This window comes from Gavialis gangeticus, unplaced genomic scaffold, assembly GCF_001723915.1.
Source record: "Gavialis gangeticus isolate Ggan-Ray unplaced genomic scaffold, GavGan_comp1, whole genome shotgun sequence".
Lineage (NCBI taxonomy): Eukaryota > Metazoa > Chordata > Crocodylia > Gavialidae > Gavialis > Gavialis gangeticus.
This window is the reverse complement of record NW_017729002.1, coordinates 3886446-3893038: the sequence shown is the minus strand read 5'-3', so window position 1 is coordinate 3893038 and position 6593 is coordinate 3886446. Positions and strand designations below refer to the sequence as shown.

The 6593-nt window shown below is 44.1% G+C and overlaps 1 protein-coding gene across 2 annotated transcripts in view; it reads right to left on the bottom strand.

The window, feature by feature from the left end:
* The window catches only part of TXNDC11 (thioredoxin domain containing 11), a 110894-nt gene that overhangs the window by 37508 nt on the left and 66793 nt on the right, over positions 1 to 6593 (bottom strand). The gene's annotated exons all lie outside the window — the stretch shown is intronic.

Sequence of the window (6593 nt, the reverse complement as noted above, 5' to 3'; positions counted from 1 at the left end):
CCCCAGCATCATTGCCTGCCCTGGCCCAGTCCCCACACTGGGAAGAGGCTGGTGCAGACCCCAGCCCTGAACCTGCAGCAGGTAGCCCTCCCTCACCCCACGCACAGATCTGGGGGGCACATGCCCCCCCAGGCCTTCCCTGGGGCGTACACAGCAGTAGGAGCTGCCCTCCACCCTGGACAAGCCAACCATGGCTCCATCCCACACTCCATCCTACCCCAGCTGGGCAGCCCCTGCCCCAGACCCACTCCCCTCCCTCACTGCAGAGGCCTCGATCTGTCCCTCCCAAGTCCCTTCCCCCAAAGATTTACCTGCTGGACGCTGCTTTTCAAGCTGCTGGGTTGCATATCAGCAATCAGATCGATATTGGCCGACATGGCTAGTTAATAATCGGCCATCAGTATGAGCCCAAAAAAATCTTTAACGGTGCACCCATAGAAAAAATCCTTTCCAACAGTGAAAGTGCTAGTTCCAGATTAAAACATGAATGTGGTATAGGGAACACATCTACTGAACATTAATTCTTTATTATCGTCTCCTGATAAACAGGTGAAAATGACAATGTTAGCTCAGAAAAAGAATTCTAAAATTACAATTTCACAAAAAATGTTGATAAAATTTATACTTGATAATTCATATCACCATACAAGAGAGGCAACAGTTGTAGCTTCATAATAAATGGCCTCACAAAGTTTCACTTTGGAAGACCTCAGTGAAATGTAGGCTTTTTGTTAGCCCTCTATAAAGCACTGAATTTCACTCAATACAGAACATGCACTTAAAATTAAATGGATTTATGGGGTCCCCAGAACAGGTCTCATAAAATCTTATTTCAAGCCCCTGTTAATATTTTAAGATGAACAAATATCTTAATAATGAATAATGTAAATGTTATTAAAATGTCTCAGTCTAATATTTATCATTTTCTTTACTACTACCTTTCCTGAAGTAGAAAAATCACCGAGGAAGATGCTACCTTACATTGTGTTGTTAAATATGTTTGCACTGAAGCACTATCTAGAAATACAAGATTTAAGCCTGGGCCAGCCGACAGCCAGGGGGCATGGTATGCAGCCCAGGGGGCCCCTATAGCTCACTTCAGCGCGGCCTTTGAGCACACAGTCCCTGGATGTTTAAAAGCTGAACAGCCCCAATTCAGGCGACTACCACTTATTAAACCAATATAAACCATTTCTCACAGGCACAATCACAAAATAGCAAAATAAGACTATAGTGATAAGAAAAATAAATCAGAGGTTGAATCGTATAGATAAATAAAAATACAACAGGGAAGTGTGCTGCAGAACTTAACATTTACACACATTTTAAACCAACTGAGCAGAAACCTGAGAGCAGAGAATACCAAGACAACTTTTTGGAACTTTAGTCATTTAGATTCTTTTGAGGTTAAAAGAATCTTGTTCCGTGAAAACCAGCACTGAATATTCCAAACATTTTCTCAGATACAAATGAATTTACAAGAAAATGTGACACTAATAAGAGACAAATCCAGAGACTTGGGCATCATATATTGTACCAAGTATGTTAAAAGAAAGTTATGATTGGAAAGTCAAGCATTTAAAAGTCAAAATGTTAGAATTAAAGGCTTATGCAACCTTAACTTGTCCTCTGGGGCACAGATGAGGACAGAGATTTTAACCAGCGCATTCTATTTTTCTTCACAGGCTCATGGGTCCTATGATCCTCCACGCAGCTCATACAGGTGGAATCTCAGAAGATTTTATCTTCCAAACTGAGAGTATACAAAATGAACACAGCAATGCTGTGCGCCAAGACAGCGTGCACAGAGCAAGTGTGGTAACTCTCAAATGATTCCTGTTAGTTCCCAGCATGGCACTGCCTTGATAAATAAAGATATACCCTAAAAAAATCTCTACTAAGCATGTGCTAACTACAGTAAAGATAGGACAGAGAGGAGGAAGGGAAGGAAGAAGTGGGCCTTTTTAAGCCTTTATTATGCAATATTAAAAATAAATAGTGAAAGTGCAAAGGTATGTGACCCTCCCAGGGGCCTAACATGAAACATTTCTCAGGAGACAAAAATACCATGATACCAGGAACTGAAACCCCCTCCACATGCCTGTCATGGGGTTACAATATAGGGCCAGCTGCCTGTCTTCCCTCTTGCAGAGTGCCTCCTTGATTGCCCAGCATGACACAACTGATCCATAGATTTCATAGACATTAGGGGGCAGTAGGGACCTTGCAAGATTGAGTCCAGCCCCCCAGCCAGAGGCAGGAAGTCTGCAGGGATCAAATGATCCCAGCAAGATAAAGATCCAAACACCTTTTAAAAAAGTCCAGAGTAGGTGCTTGTACCACCTCCAAGGGGAGTCTGTTCCAGACCCTGGACACTTGGACTGCAAAGTTTTTCCTCATGTTCAATCTAAAATGGTCTTTCTAGGAGTTTGTGGCCATTAGTACTGGTCTGAGAACTGAGCCCTGAGGGACTCCACTGGTCACCCTGCACCACGTTGCTTCTCTCCCATCAACTAGTACTCCTTGAGTCCAACCCCAGAGCCAGCTCCCCAGCCATCAGACAGTGAGAAGGTCAAGGCTGCAGTTTCCTAGCTTAACCATGAGGACATCATTGGAGACCAGGTCAAAGGCTTTCTTGAAATCCAGGTATATAACATCAACCTCGTCTCCCTTATCGAGGCAATGCATCACCTGGTCATAAAAGGTGACAAGGCTGGTCAGGCAAGACCTTCCAGTGACAAAGCCACGTTGGCTGGCATTCAGAAAGTTGCCTTCTGTTAGCTTGTTGCTGATGGATCCCTTGAAGATTTTCTCCAGGATCTTCCTAGGGATGGACATCAGGCTGATTGGCCTGTCATTCCCTGGATCTTCCTTCCTTCCTTTTTTGAAGATTGGGACCATGCTTTATTGCAAAGTGAAGTGTCCAAATTCATGCGTGACATGCCTGAACCACGAAGCGGAAGAGTTGGAGGGCATCATCAGCGCCAGCTCCTGCAAGCTGATTGCTGCAGCTTTTCAGGAGTTGCCATCTTGGCCTGGCCCAACAGGAAATTGGCCAGGCAGACCACGCACCCCTTGGCTATTCAGTACAGGATAGAGAAGATGTACACAGGTCTCAGAGGTACACGAGTCCTATGTGCCAAAGAGGATGCTGAGGGCAGCAAAAAGCAGCTGGCAGCAAGGGGCAGTCCCGAGGCATGGAAGAGTCTCCTCCACCACCTCCTTGCAGAAAAGGCAGGCTGTTCATGCTAACATGTCTAAGTGGCAGACAAAAGTGCCCATGGCCATGCAACAGCAGCCACTGGAGGTTGCCAGTTCTCTTGGCAATGGGTAGCTTGCACAGGGTGTGCCAGACCAGATGGGCTTGCTTTGGTGTTGCTGCTGCTAAGCACTTCCTCCAAGTTGTCAGGGCAGGTGGCAAGGACATAGACATGACGCACACTGATGGTCCGAGTGTACAGTCCCAGCCAGGATCTCATGGTAGATCCCACCACTGGTCTTGTTAGACATAGGGAGAGACAGCAGAGCGCTGGGCTCGCCATTCTTGTTGTCCTCAGCCAAAGAAGCAGGTAGCAATACAGGGGGTCTGTCTAGTGAGCTGCTGCTAGGGAGGGCTTGTAGTGTGCAGAGGCTGTCTTCTAGTGCAGTAAATGCATCTGCGGGGAGGGAAGCTTTCACTTCAGCCAAGAGGCATGAAGCAAAACAGACAAAGTTGCAGGCCCAGCCAGTCAGCCAGGACTTTAGTTGAGAGCCAAGCAGACCAAGCTGAGTTAAAGGGGGAGGGTCCGCTTGACAGTACATGTCCAGACCAAGGAAGCAATGAGGCTTCTGGAGGCTTGGCTCAGTACCCTCTGCTGCAAGGCCAGGTTATGGACTAGGGGCTTCTGCAGCAGTTATGGAAATCTAGGGCCACACACTTTCTTCACTTCAACCTTTTCATATATATTTTTTATAATACAGGTTTAAATCCAAAGTCCCTCTCCCTCTCCCCTCCTTCCCCACTTTCCGTCTCTCTTCCCCTCTCCCTCACCAGGATAGGAAAAGGACAACCAAACCACCAGGCCAGTTTTTAAGAACCTGTTTCACAGCATACAGACACTCAAGCTTCTCAACTAAAACACCTTGTAAAAATTCTTTGAACACAGCTAAAACAGCTGTAATACCAGATCAGAACCATGGACCTAGCCTGTTTCAATCAAGATATGAGGGAAAGGTACACCCAGAACATGTGCTAGCTGCAGTAAGCCCAGAGTGGCACCCTGGTCCCAGCTGGGCCAAGTGAGGCAGTCAATCCCCTGAAGCTAGAGGCAGCAGGCCTCACCCTCTCCAGCCATTAAAAGCAAGACCCAAACCGCAGTCTCCTTGTCCAGGCAAAGGCAAAGGTTTTTGCTCCAGACCTTCTGTGTGCTTTCTTGCTGATCTGGTTTTGACTCTTGGCTCTGACTCTGGTAAGACCATGGGCATTCCCTGGTTCTGGTTTGGCTTTCAGCTCAACTGGGATCAGAAAGCAAATGGTAAACCCTCAGCTTACATTGTCTCTGCCTTCAGCTCTGACCCAGGCTTGTCCGGACTTTGGTTACGGCTTTCAAATCCAGATCCCTCTGGACTCCAGCTCCCTGGGCAGCTCACCTGGACTACATCTGCACTTCAGTAACTAACCTAGACTAGACCACCCATGCCCCAGGGCATAGTAACAACTTTTTTTCCCACCTCAATCTTGTTACTGGAAACAGAGAAACACCCAGCGTGAAAAAAAATTCAAATTGTTCTTCGTACTTCCTCTCACTTCCAGCTTTCATATTATTGAAATCTGTTGTACATATATTTTCATCAAATGCAATCTGGTAGAACATGAAAACTGACAAACTGTAGCCAAAATTCCCCTTATACATACAAAATCAGAAAAATACCACAATCTTACTCATTTCAAGCAACTCAAGTTACTAACTCTTGTACACTGGATACCTAATTTTAAATTCAATTTCCTAGCCAAAGAAATCCACAAAAACTCACAAGAATTTAAAGAAAAGGTTGGGCCAAAAAGCCAAAGCAATTGTATTCAAGACAAAGAAGTGGCAAGTTTACCTTGTTATTTTAAAGCACTCTGTCAAGGGCTTTCCTTCAGAAAGAAAGTGAAGATAATTTAAGCTGACAGAATAATCTAAGGAAAAAGTTAAATACTGGTTTAGAGTTATTTAAAGTCTCGTAAAAGAGGAGGATTTTTCTTTCAAGTTAATAAAGATTCTGAATCTCAAACTTACTTTTTGGGTCCTTTAAATAAAGTTAATATAAAACAAAACAAGGGATAGGATCCAGAGTATTCTCGTAACTGCATGGCATCTTTTCTGGTGCCCACCTTGATATCCATTCTTAAAATTCCTAAATATAATACATCAGTATAGATACCCCAGTTCCAAACTCCTCTGAAGATCTTTAGGCCCTTTTATCAAACAGTCACCAAGGCCCTTCCCCATTGGGATCCTTTCTGCATTCATTCTCCCACAGGGACTTCTTGGGGTCTCAAACTGGTAGCCATTCCTTTATTTTCCTCTGTAGCCCCAGCTTCATCTCAGAGAAGTCATCTGTCCCTGATTTCCAGTCTTGAATGGCAAACCATTTTTTAGCTTCTCTGGCCCTCCAGGTCCTCACTAATGCTTCTGATCTCCAGCTCCAGACTTCTCCATCCTCTAGTAACAGCACTGTGGCTCAGGAAGGCCCAGACACAGGCCCTTCTGCTGCTTCCAGGCTCTCCAGGAAAAACTTACCGCTATCCACAAGTTAGGTACCTCTTCCAGGGAATTCCTACAGGCATCTAGCTGCCCTCCTGCTTCCTATTTATAAGCCTAAGGGTGCCACTCCACCTTTCTCTTCAGATACCGATGGAGCATACCTATTCCAGCACAGATGACTTGGACCCACTTTACAGTGATCCTGAACACAGAGCTTCTCATTTGCAAGTCATCACATCAACTCCAATACAGGCTGGTAATGATCATGTTGTTAAAACATTACCTTATCACTTATAGCTGGCTCACTGAACTAATGGCTATATACCTGCTAAATGAAGTGGACAGAAAAACCTATGGTCTGTCTTAACAGTGAAATAAAAAAGAACGCTTGAGTCTACACAAAGCATCCAGTATGCCCAAAGCTATATAAACAATGCTTTTCTCATTGAGCTCTATGGGCATGGCAAATGGTTAGCACATTTTGCCTGATAAGACTGGTTACCTGTATTAAGCTTTAAATAGCAAGAATTGTACTCGATTATGACTTAAAAGAAATGAGGTTAGTGGTTTTAGTGTAGCAAAACCCCCCATTTTTATAAATAAAAAAATGCATGCACTCCCTTCCCTCCCCAATTATTTTTGGCTTTTCTTTCTCTCCCTCTCTATTCCCTATAGACAAGCATAAGCGAGCTCAGACTTAGGATAAGCTTTAACATTTTTATTTTAGTAGCAAGTTTTTGGTTTTGGATATCTACTGTTTTATATTGTATTATTATTAGGTTTGTATTGATTTTTACTGTTGTATATGGTATTATCATCATTTTCGTATTGATTTTTATTGTTTCATATGGATATTGTATGGTT